The following is a 17,392-nucleotide window of genomic DNA, read 5'->3' as shown; positions in this document are numbered from 1 at the left end:
TCAGAAAAAACCTAGTTTTCAATATATCCTGAAATCAATGCCTTTGTAACTCCTGGTTTATCTTATCAGAACTGAAGCAGTTTATCAAAAATATGAATTTTATGAGCTTAGTACAAACATTAGTTTTGGGTAAAATACTGACTTGCTAGTCACTAACTCTGTGCCCTTTGACCAACAACTAACTTCCTGAAAGATCATTATCTTTATAAATAAAAAGGACATCATACTGTTACCATAATCAATATGAGAAATTTTGTACATAATAAGCAATTAACGAATGTGATATTAGTTATTAAATAAATATTATTCAATTTCTTCCACTTTCCAGATACTCTGATTGTAGCAGTTTGATATGGTTATGAATTCTAAAAATAGATATTGGATTATGTTTGTAATCTGGTCTGTACCTGGGCATGATTGAGTTATGATTAGGGCTTTGATTGGGCCAAGTCATTAGGGCACTGAGTCCTTGTCCCTTGGTGGATGGGGACTCACAGATAAAAGTCATGGCAAAGGACAGAGTTTAGGGTTCTTAATGTTGGAGTATTGATGTTGGAGTTTGGGGCTGAAGTCTTAAGCTGGAACCCCAGGGAAAGAGACAGAGCCATTCGCCTGATAGTCTACAGCTGACCTTGTGGAGAAAATAGAGATGCTGAGCCCCTAGGAACCCAGGAAGCCTGAACTCTCAAATACGTCAGCAACCAACTCACTACAACATGTGAAAATAGGGTTTGGTGAGGGAAGTAACTTATGCTTTATGGCCTGGTATCTGCAAGCTCCTACCCCAAATAAATACCCTTTATAAAAACCAACAAATTTCTGGTATTTTGCATCAGACCCATTTGACTGACTAATACACTGCTAAATACAATTTTTTTTTGAGTGGGAAGATGACAAAGGACTCACTTTTTCAAGCCATCATGGAACTTAAAGGAGAGCTTGGTTGAAGTAGCATTTGCATAATCATGAAAATACATTCAAATGGTAGAGTGTAATTAAAAATTTAGAGGAAAATAATAAGAATTAAAAATACATGCTGTTGGCGGACTTGGCCCAGTGGTTAGGGCATCCATCTACCACATGGGAGGGCCGTGGTTCAAACCCCGGGCCTCCTTGACCCATGTGGAGCTGCCCATGTGCAGTGCTGATGCACGCAAGAAGTGCTGTGCCACACAGGGGTGTCCCCGCGTAGGGAACCCCACACGCAAGGAGTGTGCCCCCCTAAGGAGAGCTGCCCAGCGCTAAAGAAAATGCAGCCTGCCCAGGAATGGTGCCGCACACACGGAGAACTGACACAACAAGATGACACAACAAAAAGAAACACAGATTCCCATGTCGCTGACAAGAGAAGCAGACAAAGAAGATGCAGCAAATAGACACAGAGAAGAGACAACCAGGGTGGGGGCGGGGGGAGGAGAGAGAAATAAATAAATAAATAAATCTTAAAATAAAAATACATGCTATAGTTAGATACTACAGTGAAGAAATGATATTTAACCTGAGACATGGCAGTTGGATTGAAGTAAACCAAGTACAGGATGCATGTGGGACAGGGGTGTAAGGAGAATGTAGTACCAGTGAGTACCTTCCAGATGGGACAACAGTGTCCTGAATAATGGAGCCAAGAGAAAACCTGATATAACTAAAAATGTGACAATAATGGAAAGTTTTTAAAAACATCATTTTTATAATGTATTTTAAATTTTATATTTCTCCTTTAAAAGAACAAAAATTGATTAATAAAAATTATCTTTACTTTGAGACCTTTTTTACAATGTGTCTTATGTTGCTGATCTTTATAACTAATTATTTTATGAAACCTGTGCATTACACATTCTCTTTAATTGTAGATCCAATTTTCATATAATAAAGGGAAAGGGACAAGATAATATTTAACATTCTTTTATATTTTAATTTACAACAAAATAATTAATTTTGCAATTTTTACAGCCAGTCTACATAATTTCAAATCTGGCTCTACCATTTACTAAATTTTTTCTCTCTGACAAGTTTCTACACTTTGCTATGCTTAATCAATATTAATAATAATCATCATGATGCAGCTGCTGATGGTATAATGATAATAATAATAATGCTTAGTTCACAGCATGGTTGTGAAGTTTAGTGAGTGTTGCTTTTAAACAGTGACTTGCACATAATAAGTACTGAAAATGTTATCAATATTGTTTTCTTGTTTTTGTCATCACTTGTAGTATTATATTTCTTGTTATTTTGAAAAGAAAGCATTATACTGTGTTAGAGAAAAAATGGCACTCACTGGGACATGGGGACTGAGGATTGCAGGCAGGCAGGAGTTTATTGGGAAGCTCTCCCAGTGGCATAGTGGGAGGTCTGAAGAGAGACTTCGTCCTGTTTGTAGATATGACTTTATACAGTACATCAATAGGCAGGGAAATGTTAGTCTGTGGGGAGGGGGTTAGAGTGAGTATAGCCAGGGGTTATTTTGGACTGTAAAAGTGAATTCTTCTCATGCATAGCTTGGAGGTACTGGGCTAGGAGGTAGGTATTCTTGAACTGCGGGGGGTCTGGAAGGGATGGGTCCTTAGCTACTCTATTCCTACTGTGATATGGCTTATACTTCTAGGGAAATATGCTGTTCTCTGCCTAGCAGAGAACAATCTTACTCAATCAGAATGGAGTCACAACCGTATGACCTGTTATTCATTGCAAACCTTGTAAGGGAGAATCTCTAATATATTGATTATCATGAACCCAATAAATGGGAATAAATACTTAGAATGTTCGAAGTAGTATGCTTATAGTAAGAAAATGACATTGATGCCAAAATTTTATTTAAACAATAGCAATTTCAAGCTCTATAATTATAACCCAGGGTCAGTGGAATATTTTCATCACCTATATTTATTCATTCAATTATTTAAAATGTTAAATGTGTATGATGTGATTTACCATCAAGTAAAAGTGAAAAAAACAACAACAAACAAACATTTTTCAGAATGACAACTGTCATGGAGTTATAAGATCCTTAAGAACCCATTGCTGGAGGGAGGGTATGGGGGGGAGGGGACAGGACATTGCTATGTGAATGCAAAGTGTAATATATCTGAAGCCCAAGACTTAAGTAATTTTTTTCAAGATTCCACAACTACCAACATGAAAGAGTGTGAATTTATATAGTGGTTATAAATCAGCTTTTATTTGTTGATTGATAATCATTTGCAGGAATTATTTAGGAATAATCAATGAATTGCTTGAATTCAGAAAGCATATTGTAATTAATCCCTAAATTATGCAAGTTTGACCTTTATACAAGTTCAATATTCTGGAAATTTATCAAACACTCCTCAAGTAGAGGTTCATCTGTTGAATTCACCTATTTACTTTCAGTTTCTTGTTCCTCCCTTGGCTTCTTTCTCTGAGTCCCATTTCCTTTGCATATGTGGACTTCAGCCATATTGGATTAAGGTTCCTCCTTAAATCCATTAGGCATTCCTTACCTAATAATATCTTCCAAGGTCCTGTTTACAAATGGGTCACACACTTAGGACCAGGGGTTGGAACCTGAACATAATTTTTGTGGGGAACATCATTCAATCCTCAATAAATACCTTCAAAATAAACATAAAAGTAAACATGAAAATGTTGCTTCTACTGATAAAAATCTCATAAACTAACTCAGAAAGAAATTCGTTAGATATGCTGAAAGCTTCAAAGTTTTAAGACCAATCAGATGCTTTGGTGGACTAAAATAGGGCAACAGTGTGTTTTATTTTGAATAGTAACAATGTAAAGAATTAAAGAACATGGGCCATGTAATTTTGCAAAATCTCTTCCTTCCCATTACTTCACAGCTTCTCCTTAACCACACTCCATTACCCCTGCATCTGATTTTTGAATTAAAAAAATAACTCACTCATGCTGTTGAAGTATTTGATACTACCCAGAATCTGCAGTTAAAAAGAAAATTAGGTGTACCTTATTCTTTATGATTATTTGATAACAATGATATCACATCCATAGAATAGATTACTAGAATTGCAGTTAGGATAAAGAATGCATTATTAGATGTTGAAATATGATATCAAAACGTATTTCCCCTCTCTATTTTGTCCACACAAGATTTAGTAATTTTTATTTGTATAAAATAAATTCAAAATTATACAAAGTAAGCAAAACTCATTTCCCATACATAGATGCTGAAAATTATTCTCAACTTTAAATGCACTCTTATTTTTTTATCCTATTTTATATAAATAAAATGATTTGTATCTGTATATCCATATCTATCAGGTCCTTCAAATTTCTGTTAACACTTAGTCTTAGGGTATATATATTTCAGGGACACCTTACTTTTTGTCCATGTTGAACTTATTTTACAGTTTGTCAGTAAACTGTAGAGGATTCTGAAGTAATCCTCTAGTATTTCCTTCAGAAGAAATATGTTTTTTTAATGTATTGTCTTGCATATGTATGAATGCATGCACTTTGTACCCTTACCAGAATGTTAACAGGGATGGCTATAGGTTTGTACATTCAAAATAAATTTCATATTAAACTTTGAAGGTGTTACTCCTTTTTATTCGATCATTTAATGTTGCTGATGATAATTCTAAAACTAATTTGATAGTAATTTCTTATCTCAGCCCATTATTTCTTCATAAGCTCTTTTAAAGATATATCCTCCATATTTTCAAAATCCTAAAATATGCTTAGGTAATGGTCATTATTTAATTGTTCCTACTCCAATGAGTGATAAGCATTTAGTTATAGAAGAACTTTTGAAAAGTATATTCATTGTTTGTCCCTTTATATTTTGTTTCATTGTAATCACATATTTTCTTTATTCTTATTTGAAATACAATGCATTATTATTATTGAGTTTTAAAATTTCATTTTATATCTGTTTTTGCTTTATTAACTATATTTGTATTAATTTCTTTAGCATTTACAATAGGATTGTTAACAGATCATGATCTAGCTTAAAATAATATAGCATTTCATGTATAATGTAAAAAAAATCCGACTATGTACTTCCATTTCTTCCCTCCCAGCCTTTGTGCTATTGCTGTCAGTTTCAGTTTCAAACATATTGAAAACTCTGCAATACATTGTTATTGTTTTAACAAACCAAGTAATTTAAGATATTTAGGATACTGACAAAAAATCATATTTACCAACTAATATTTCTTGTTTTCTTCATTTCTTTATGAAGATTCCTATAGTATCTTTCTCATGATTTGGAATAATTTACCTTTTTTTTTTTTTGTTCTGTGAATTTACGTATTCTAGAAGTTTCATATCTTCACCTAAACAGGTATGGTCACTCCTTTGAATTTTAACCATTTAAACAGGTGTATAGAAGTATTTTGTGAATTTAATTTGCATTTTTCTAATGACTAATCATAGTGAACACATTTTCACAAGTCCATTTGCCTTTCATATATCTACTTGGTCGAGTGTCTGGTCAAATGCATTGTCTATTTTTTTTTAATTAAATTAAATTAAATTAAATAATGTTACATTGAAATGCCACTCAAACTTGACTCCAGATATTTTAAGTCTAGAAATTTAAAAAAAGGATTCTTGTATTTTCAAAAATTTCTATCGAGTACCTTTACTTTTCTATATTTCTTTAGAAATGATTTGTTCATTTCTACAAAATCCTGCTGTGATATTGATTGCATTACATTTAATTTATAATTCAATTTTTTGTACAATTGGTATTGTAACCATACCAAGTCTCTCTATTCATGTGCATGGTGTATCTATCCACTTGTTTATGGCTTCTTTGATTTCTTCTCTCAGTGTTTTGTCGTTTTCATCACGCAGGTGTTGTATATACTTTGGTATACTTATGGCTACGCGTGTTTTGGTGCTATTTTAACTATTACATGTTTTTATTTTGATTTCTTATTCATTTATACTACACAGAATTAAAATTAATTTCCATTTACTGAGTCCATATTCTGAGAATTTGCTAAACCTTGTATTTGTCATAGTAATTTTTCATAGGTTATGTAGGATATCCTATATAGACAATCATGTTGGTTTAAATAGAGTTATTTTTCTCACTTTCTAATATGTATACTTTTTATTTCTTTTTCTGTCCTTATTACACTGGTCACATCTCCAGTATAACACTAAATAGGAGTTAGTAGAACACACATCCTTGAATTTCTCTCCGTATTAGGAGGAAGGCAGTAAATCTTTAATTTTATCTATAGTCATTATTTTATTTTAACATGTCATTTATCAGGTTGAAAAAAATTCTATTATTTTCTAGTTTACTGAGAGATTTTTTTTATAAACAAATATAGTTTTTTCCACATTAGAGAGGATCGTGCAGTGTTTCATGTATATTGTTTTTAATATGGTTAATTATATGACGAATTTTGTGTCTTACACTCATAAATTCCTTGGATACTCACTTTTGGTCATAACAATTTTTTATTTTTTTATACACTCTTGTACTTGATTTGCTAGTAGTTTGTTGAGGCTTTTTTCATCTTTGCTTATGAGGTTTATTGAATTTTAATTTTCTTTCTTCATAATACACTTTTTTTCCCATATGCTGTCAAGTTCAGTTGCCTTTATAATACGAACAGCAAAGTATTCCTTCCTCTTCTGTTTTCTGGAAGATTTTATATAGAATTTTTTTTTATCTTTTCCTTAAATGTTTTCTAGAATTCACAAGTTTAGCCATTTGGGCCTGGAGTTTCTTTAATGAATACTTTTAAACTACTTTTAAAATACTTTTAAATACTTTTTAAATTACTTTAATTGATACATTAGGTTATCAATTTCTCCTTGAGTGAGTTTTGGTGTTTTGTGTGTTTCAATGAATTTGTATACTTGTCCAAGTTGTGGAACATATAAATAAATGGATTTCCAATTGTTACAGCCCTATTTATTGAAAAGAATATTCTATTTCTCTCAAATTGCCTTTACACCTTTGTCAAAATATAGTTGATTATATTTTGTATGGTCTATTTCTGTGCTGTTTTGTTCCATTAATCTGCATGCTCATTTTTTCCTCAATACCACACTATCTTTCTGTCTGTAACATTGTATTGAAGTTGGGTAATATGAGTCGTCAAAATTTATATGTCCTTTTCAGAATTGTTTCAGAATTGTATTCTAGCATTTGATGTTTCCCATATAAATTTTAGAATTGGTTAGTCAATATCTACAAGTAGATTGGGTTTGATTGATATATTGATTTTATCTATACAGATACACATCAAATTGGGGAAAATTGGTACCTTAATAATATTGTTTTCCATTCCATTGTCATTGAATATCTAACCATTTATATAGATCTTTAATTCTTTCACCAGTGTTTTACCATTTTCCAGAAGATACAATATATGTTTTGTTAATTTTATACCTAAGAAGATTTTTTTTGTGAGGCTATATTAAATGTTTCTTTTTTTTCAAATCCCAATTTTCATTTTTGGTATGTAGAAAGGAATTAACTTTTGTATATTGTACTTATATCCTGAATCTTTGCTAAACTTACTTATTTAATTTCAGGAGTTTTTTCTGTGTTTTGTTAGTTTTGTTTGTTTTTCATCTTTTGGGCATTTTTCTTTACTTGCAAATATAGTAAGTTTTATTTGTCATGGTCCATATGAATATTTTTATGGTTATTTCTTAACTTGTTGAACAAACTAGAACATCTGGTAGTTAGGACTGTTGAGAGAGACTATCCATGTTTAATTGTAGAACCTAAGGCAAAAGAATCAGTCCCTTAATATTACATACGATGTTAGCAGTAGGTTCTCTCTCTCTCTCTATATATATATATCATTTAATAGGTTAAAGAAAATACCTTTATTCGTAGTTTTTGACAGTTTTTTTCATGAGTGGGTGTTAAATTCTGTTGAATGTTCTTTCTATATCTATTAAAAGGATCATTTTAAAAATTTAATCAAAAGCTGTATTCATTGATTGATTATGAATGTTAAACCAGTCTTTCATTCTGGCATGGAGTTTACTGGGTCTTTTTTTTTTTTTTTTAAAGATTTACTTATTTATTTATTTATTTATTTCTCTTCCCTTCTCCTCCTGCCCCAGTTGTCTGTTTTCTGTGTCTATTTGCTGAGTGTTCTTTGTCCACTTCTGTTGTCAGCGGCACGGTAAGCTGTGCTTCTTTTCGTTGAGTCATCTTGTTGTGTCAGCTCTCCGTGTGTGCGGCACCATTCCTGGGCAGGCTGCACTTTCTTTCGTGCTGGGCGACTCTCCTTATGGGGTGCACTCCTTGCGCGTGGGGCTCCCCTAGGTGGGGGACACCCCTGTGTGGCACAGCACTCCTTGTGCACATCAGCACTGCGCATGGGCCAGCTCCACAGGTGTCAAGGAGGCCCAGGGTTTGAACTGTGGACCTCCCATGTGGTAGATGGACGCCCTAACCACTGGGCCAAGTCTGCTTCCCTCTACTGGGTCTTGATATGTGGTTCTTCTTGTATATTATTGGATTTAATTTGTTAACAGTTTGTTAAGTATTGTCTTTTTTTATGAGTGTTTTGTAGTTTTCTTTTGCTGTCATTATTATCACATTAGAAAAATTCTAGCCTTATACAAAGATTTAGAAACAATTCCCTGAACTATTATTTTCTAAGAAGAGATTTTGTATAAATGTATTATTGATATTCTGGCTTTATTAAATGTTTGGTAGAACTCACCAGTGAGAAAACATAGGGGCATGCTTGATTTTTCTGCTTTGCAATGTTTATAACCACTATTTTGATTTCTTTATTAGAGATAAACTATTCAGATTAGCTATCTTTCTTGAGTAAGTTTGTTTAGATTGTGTATGTAGAATTGGTTCATTTCTTCTAGATTGTTAAATATAGGACAAATGGTCTTTGTAGTCTTCTATTCATTTAATGTCAATGGGATTATTGCCAGTTACGCTTCTTGCACTACCAAAGATGGCAATTTATGCATTTCTCTTTTTTCTTGGTTACTTTGACTTGAAGTTTATCAATTTTATTGAGATTTCCAAGAAGTAACTTTTGGTTTCACTGATTTTTCTTCTATTATTTTTCTGTTAGCAAATTCACTGATTTCTGCTCTAATTTCCATTATACCCTTCATTTTACTTACATTAGGCTAAACTTGATCTTTAGATTCCTAAGGCAGAAGCTTCTGTGCTCATTTTCATTTAATTTTCATTTTAGTTCTTCCTTCTTTTACAATATATGCAATCAATGCTAGAAATTTCTTTCTAAGTACTACTTACTTGCATCCCACGAATTCTGATGTTATAGTTTCCTTTCATTAGATCAAAATATATAATTTCTCTTGGTCTTGGTTATTCAGATATTATCACATATTTGGGAATTTTTTAGCTATCTATCTATATTTTGATTCCTGGTTAAATTCTGTTGAGGTCTTAGAATAAATTTTGTTTGAATTCTATTCTTACAAATATTTCTCAGTTGTGTTGTAAGTCCATAATGTAGTCTATTTTAGTGAAAGTTCCATGTGTGATTGAGAAGAATATATATTCTACTATTGTTCAATAGAGTATTCTAAAAATGTCAATTAGATTAATAATATTGATAGTATGTTCACATTGCATATATGCTTCTGTATTTTGCCTGCTCAATCTATCAATCATTGTAAAAAGTGTATTGAATCTTGTGTCAATAATAGTAACTTGTCTATTTCTCATTTCTGCTTTGTCCTCACATATTTGGATGCTTTGTTATTAGATACATACATGTTTAAGATTGTTATGTCATCTTGGATCATTGAACAGTTATCATTTTTTAATATTCCCCTGTTATTCTGATAAGCATCCTTGTTCTGAAATTGCTTTACCTAAAAATAATATATTTGCCTTTTTTTTTCCTTTTTAGGGTTAGCAAGTTAAGTATTTCTCCACATTTTCACTGTTTTTAATCGAAAAGAATTTTAATTGCTCATCACAAAAACATTAAGCAAAGAAATAATGTTAATAAACATTTTTTAAATAAAATATTTTAAACAATTTAAAAAGCAGTGCAGTAAATATCATTAAAATATTTTCATAACTACACATATTTTAATACTTTCCTATTCTTTATGCAATGATGGCTTTCAAATTTTGGACCCAAGCTAACCTAAAAGCAAATATTATTGATGAACAGATTCTACATAGTTACAATCTTGAGGACAAAACTGAAATCACTTCCCTAGAGCCTATTTCCAGGGAAAATTGTGATTTTTAAAAAATCAAAACAATCTGAATAATTATTTGCTTTTCAAAGTATTATTTCCAAGAATTCTAATAAGAAAATATATACATATTGAGGTGTATTTACATAAGTCATCATTTTCTCTGTATTGCCTAGACATATTTACAAACTTTGGTCTGTTACTACACATTTTGTCAAGACATTTGCCAGATGTCTCAGAACAATATGATTTTAAACAATATGATTTAAACAATATGATTTTAAACAAGCAAAAATTAAAAGAAAACAAATGAACCTGCTAATCCCACTTGGCATGCATTTTGTCAATGATGTCAATTGCCAGTAACAAGTTCACTGAAAATAAGTAGCACTAACATTTTCACACAATGAAAATTAATGAAATGACAATTGTGTACTTATGAAGTTTAATTTGAATTAAATCTGATGACAGGTGAGCATTAAATTGCTTTATAAGATTTTTTAAAACTCTAGAATTGTATTCTATATAAAACAGTAGGAGCATCATACTCTTTTCTCCCCTCTTTTTCTTGTTACAAATTAGAAATTCAAAACACTTTCTAAATATATCCATTAGAGTTGCTTCTGCAAAGTGCCGATAAAGTGAGTGCTTAGTATATAGAATTCAGGAATTACCTTTAAAAATTGGACATGTAAATTATTTGCCTGGGTTGAAATTTGCCTGATTGATTCTGATAAAACAGGTATAATCCTGGCTAAAAAGTGTGTTTCATAAAAAATAAATGGTCACATTTCTTTGGATAACCATCTTGCTTAATCAATATTCTTATATGAGGCACATCATTTTCTATAGTTACAGTCACAGTTTCATAATTAAAGTTTAAGAGTGCTATTCAGGATATGTCACCCAAGGACTTTTCTTTTCTTTGATTTCCCAGATAATGTTTGACAAACAGGTAATCACTTTTAACTTATGTGAGTCTTAATATTCAAATTGGATTTCTTTCTGACAACCTATAGTCGTCTTTTTAAAAATATCAATCTGGCAATCTCTGTTTTTTGGCTGCTATATTTAGACCATTCACATTCAAAACAATTACAGATAAAGTTGGATTAAAATATATCATCTTTGTAACCATTACGTATTAATTGTGTGTGTTTGTTGTTTCTTTTTCCTATTTTATACCTTCTTTGGTTTTAATTGAGAATTGTATTTGATTCCACTTATCTCCTCTATTGATAAACTGATAATATTCATTTTTAAAAATTTTTTAATAGTTACCCTAGCATTTTGTATAGACATTATTAAATAATATAAGTACACCTTCAACAACCCCAAACTTCAGGTTCTTTAGAAGAAATACTTCCATCTGTCTGTTGTAACATTGCTGTTATTCATGTGTCTATAAGGTATAAACACCTAATACGTTGTTACTATTATTGCATAGAAGCAGCCAGTATATTTTGGATTAACTAAGTGTAAGAAAAGTAAAATAATTTTTAACTTTATTTTTTTTTCAGTACTTGTCTTTATATAGTTCCAAGATTCTATAAATTTTCCTTCTTGAAAAACCTCTTTTAACATTTCTTTCCTTGAAAGTCTGCCGTTAGTAAATTCCCCTAGGTTTTGTTTACCTGAAAAAAAACTTTAATTGTTCTTTATATTTGAAAGAAAATTTCACTGGATATAGAATTCTCCTTTGACCATTTCTTTTCTCTTCTTCAATGCATTGAAGATTTCAGTTCATTTTTTTCTTGCTCATGTTATCTGTCTACAGAAGTCTACTGTAATTATAATCCTTATTTCCTTGTACACAGGTATTATTTTCTCTCTGGCTTTCTTGAAGATTTTCTCTTTGTCTTTGGTTTTCTGTAGTATGAATCTGATAGGCCTGAATATGTGTATTTGTGGGTGTGGGTGTTATCCATTATTATTTTAAGCTCATATATATCCTGCTGGGTATTCTCTAAGACTCTTGGATTTGCAGTTTGAGAGTTTTCATTCATTTAGGAAAGTCCTTGTCCATATTTCCCTTAAATATTCCTTCTGTCTTGTTTTTGCTGATTTCTCTGTGTCATACTCCAATAATCTTGTTTTACATCTTGCTATTTTACTAGAATTCATGGACAATCTGTTTTTATTTTATTTTTTTTCTTTTAGTTTGGGAGGTCCTTCTTGACTTTATGTTCACTGATTTATTCATCAGCTGTGTAAAGTGTTCCAAGAGTTTGCCAAGCTGCTATGACAAATACTATATATTGAATGGCATCATAATAAGGATTTATTATTTCACAGTTTTGGAGGCTAGAAGTCTAAAATTAAGACATTAGAAAAGCCATACTTTCTCCACAAAGTCTGTAGCATTCTGGTGCTGGTCTTACACAACCCTGGGGTTCCTTGCCTTATATCTCTGCCTTCTATCATATGGCCATGCCCTTTCTTGTTTCTAGTCTTGTGTCTTTCTGCTGACTTCAGGCTTCTGGCTGCTATGTCTGCAAAAACCTCCAGTCATGAGGATTAAGACCCACCATCAAGCAGTTTGATCGTATCTAATTAGGATCTTAGAAGATCCTATTCACAAATGAGTCTACTCCTTACCTGATAATACATTGTAAAGAGCTCTATTTACAAATGAGTTCACGCCCACAGGAAAGCAAATTAAGATTAAAAACATGCCTTTTATTGGGATACATTACTCAGTCTATCACAAACCCTTCTGAGGAATTCCTTGTTAATTTTTTTTCTTTTAGCATTTCTTTTGTATTCTTTCTCATAACTTCCTTCTTTCTTTTGACTTTACACTACATCTTGCATGCTAATACTTTTACCATCAGAGGCCTTAAGATATAAATCATAGTTATTTTATTTTTCTTGTGGGATAATTTCAGTATCTTTTTATATCTGAGTCTAATACTAATAATTGCTTTTTCACTTCATACCGTTTTTTTATTGCATTTTGGTATGCCTTATATGTTTTTCTTGAAAGTCAGGCATATTGTATAATAGAAAAAGAGGCAAACAGGTTTTAGCATGAGAATTTACTTTACTGTGGCTGAGAGATGGGCTGTGCTTTATGTTTCTTTTTGCTATAAGCACCAGAAGCTACAGTTTCAAATTCCTTTGTATGCTTGTTTTTTCCTCCTTGGTCTTGATATTTCCCTTAACTGTTTCACAGAGAATCTGTCTTGATATTCTTTCTGCTTTAATCCACTCTTATTATTACTAGTTTTGTGTATTGTTTTGTTTTGGGTGTGATGGTAGGGTCCAGGGAAGAGGGACGTTCTCACATTCTTTAATCTTCTAAGTCTTTTAGTGGCTTGAGTTTCTGAATTGTGGTCTTTAGAAGGATTCTAAATCCTTCATTCTCTTAGTCCCTTTCCACAACAATCTCCTGTCTATTTCTAATGTCACATCACACTCTGGTGAAACAGGAAGACTTCAGTGTTCTCAATTGGGGTGGTTTGGCTTTATAACTTAGGATAAGGTTTTAGAACTGCCCTTTGGTAAAGTCTTTCCTTCTCAACAATAGGCCTTTTCTTGGGAGGTTATCTATAAGGATTTCAAAATGATTACTCTTCTGTTTTCCTTGCTGGGGCCACTGGAGGAACTTTCTCAGATTCTCACTTTGAAAACAGGCTGGGTATTGTGGAAACGCCCTCTCATACTAGTCTGTATTCTACCTCTATTAAGTAATCACAATTACTATTTAAGTGTTCTTACAAGTTTAAGACATCTGGCTTCTGATCCAGATAAGCACATATCAGGTAATGGATTTTTCTGGATGAGCCTGACCAGATTTCAGGGTTTTCCTTCTTGATTTTTCCTTTTCATTATTTATTGTCACTATTTATTTCAGGATGTACTGAGGCTTTCCTTGAGAGATAACTATATTTTCCTGGGGCTATTATTAAACAACTGTGTAAAACTATATTTTGCTTTAAAATATCATTATCCTTTTTATCCTCAGTCTTCAAGAAAAAAAAGTTAAAAGTTAGAAATGGGATTCAAAACCTAAATTGGTAAAGATCTCAGAGACTTCCTTGGCCTAAGATAAAGGCAGACTTTCTGAGGGAAAAAAAAATCATCTAAGGATTCCCTCCTTCAAGACTTGAAATACTGAGATTTATCATTTTGGGGTAGACATAAATGAGCATCTGCTCTTGAGCTTGCCAAGTACTGCTTATTCCTAGCAACTGTAAAACTACAAGGTGTTGATCTTTAGATACATGTTTCCCACTCAAAATAAAAGATCTCATCTCCTATGACCAGTTGGACTTCCAGTTCTTTCAGAAACAGGCTATCCCCAGATGTAGACACCTGACACAGGTCTTCAAGCAGATGATGGCAGAAGTAGCAAGTTTTCATCACATTATTAATTTAATAACACTTTTGCCTCTCCCCCATCTCTTTCCATTTGCTTTACTATTAATCTCGCCTATTATCTATCTTTGATCATTTGACAAACAATTAACAGCTGCTCCTTTCTTTTAACATGCCAAAATGTAGATTTCCTTCCACATGTTTTTATTTCCTAAATTTCCTTCACAATACTAATTTCATTATTCAATCTTGTAACCTCGGGCTTTGATCATACAGTAACAAAATGCTACCTCTGAGATCATTACAGCTCTGTCAATAAAACCCAGCTCATCATGAGTGTGAAAAACTGTGAAGGAATGTGAATGAACTCATAGCACCTCATCATGAGTGTGAACTAATATCTTGCTGCAAGAGTTAGTTTGTTCTTTTCAGATATATGTCAGTCTGCTTTGGAAGAACTGTTTAGCCCCAACAGAAAATCTGACTGTCTTACAGCCAGCCTCTGATATGTAATGAGACTTGCCGCAGGATCCAGTCTAAGATCAATTTTCATAAATCTCCTTGTTTTCTTGAAAAGAATGTATAATTTGCAGTTTGGGGTTGTAATGACCTGAGAGATCAAGTTTGTTAACAGTGCTGTACTAGTTTTATCTGTCTTAGATTATATACCTTAGTGAAATCTTTTAAAAAGTCATCTCAATCATTGTGGATGTTTCTGTTTTTCTTTTCAATTCTAGTAGTTTATTTATATATATATATGTTCATTAGAAAGTGCATAAAATTTTGAAGTACTGCTTTATAGCAGCCTTTTATCATTATGAAATATGCCTATTTAAAGGTAAAAGGATTTTTGAGATCAATGTAATTGATGATATTATTGCAGCTACACCAGCTTCCTTTTGTTTAGTGAATGCATGGCATATTCCCTCCATTTTCTTACTTTCAATGTCTGTGTATCTTTAAAGTGTAGTTATTTTTGTAATAGTGTATAAAATCCATATATTTGCCATCCATTTTAGGTACCGTTCCTGTCATATATTTTTATTCTATACATATTTCAGACTTCCTAAACAGAACTTTTTTTGTTCTATATAGGCAATGTGCATTTATTTTCACCCATTTAGTGTTTCCATTGTTCTTCATTCCTTACATTTCGTTATTTCAAGGTGGGATAATTTTTCCTTCTTTGAGAATCTACATTTTCTATTTCTTTAGTTTGTCTCTGCCTTTGATAAATTTTCTCAGTTTTTCTTAGTCTAAAAATATTGTATTTTTGCTTCCTTTTGGAAAGTACTGTCACTGGGTGTGCAGTTTAGATGATGATGGAGGGTTTATGCAGGCCCCTTCATGTTTGTGAAATTCAAACCTCATAATCCTGTATGAGAGTCTGGTGATTTTACTGAAGTTTGAACATTATACAATTTTAAAACATAGACATAACTGCAGGTATATATTTTTGTTTAAACAACCACTGAATGTTGAAACTGTTGCTTTATCTCAACCAGCTCCTTACCCTACAAACACACTTCACCTCCTCATCTGTTTACATTTTTAATTAGTATTGTACTATTCTCTGCCTGCGTACCTGGACTAAGGATTTCAGAAACAATATATATATTTTTTTAATTTTTAAATTTCTCCTTTCCCTTTCCTTCTTGGCTTTTTTATGACTTTGCAATATCTTTCAACATCATCTGGGTCTACTTATTCCTACTGCTACTACACATATTTAATCCCACATTTCACTTATATTTAAATAGCTACTTAATCTGTTTTTCTTGGGATACTCTTTTCCTTCTTCAATATGTTTTATAATACTTTTATTCTTCCAGAAATACTCCTCTAATCTAGTCAGGATACTACGAAGAAAAAAATTGTCATTAACTCTGTCTTTTCTAAGGAATAATACCCACATTACTTAAATAATAAATCATTATTCAGTTGTCTCCATAATCCCAATTTATCTCTTCCATTTTATTTCTCACAATTTGTCTTCATTATTTTTACTGTTAAAAATACAGAACTAACAGATACTTCTGATTAAAGTAAAAAACTCAGATAATCCAGTATTTTATGGAATATCTTTGTGAATATGTCTTCATATTCAACTCAGCCTGCTCCTCCAGAGTCTAAAAACACTCTTTCCAATAAATTGTCCTTCATACTAATATTTTACACTATAGAATTAGTCTCCATATATCATCTTTAACTCATATATAGTTGTTTATTTATGCATTTAATATCCTTAACTAATTTGAATACTCTTAAGATGCCAACCTCTACATTTGATTAATGCTTGTTTGCTTGCATCATTCAGTATAGAGCCTTAAATCTTGCTGATACTCAAAAGCAATTTTTTGAATGAATTTGCTGGTTTTTTATTGCTGCATAACAAATTACTGAAACTTGGCAGCTTAAAACAACACCATTTATTATCTTACAGTTTTGTAGGTAGAAAAATATGGGTAGGGTTAACTAGGTCTCTGCTTAGGTGTTCATGAATTTCGGATTGCAGTGTAGGTCAAACTGGGCTTTTATGTAGAGTCTATAGGCAAGAATATGCCTAGAGAACATTCAGGACAGACAGAATTTAGTTCCATGAGGTTATAGGACTGAGGTCCCCATTTTCTTGCTGGCTTTCAACAGGGGATGACTCTTAGCTTCTAGAGATTTCTCACATTCCTGGTCAGCTGGCCCCTCAATCTCAAGGGAGTAACAGCATGCAAAATCCTCCTCATGCTCCAAATCTCTTACGTCTCCTTCTGTCACCAGCCAAAGAAAACTCAGCTTTTAAAGGGCTCACCAGATTGGGTCAGATCCATCCAGGAAATCCCCTATGTTAATATCAGTTGACGTGAAATTTCAATTATATCTGCAAAATCACTTTATCACAGTACCTGTATTTGTGTTTGAATGAATATCAGGA

Source organism: Dasypus novemcinctus, chromosome 15, assembly GCF_030445035.2.
Source record: "Dasypus novemcinctus isolate mDasNov1 chromosome 15, mDasNov1.1.hap2, whole genome shotgun sequence".
In the NCBI taxonomy this organism is placed as follows: Eukaryota; Metazoa; Chordata; class Mammalia; order Cingulata; family Dasypodidae; genus Dasypus; species Dasypus novemcinctus.
Note: the sequence above shows the minus strand (reverse complement) of the source record.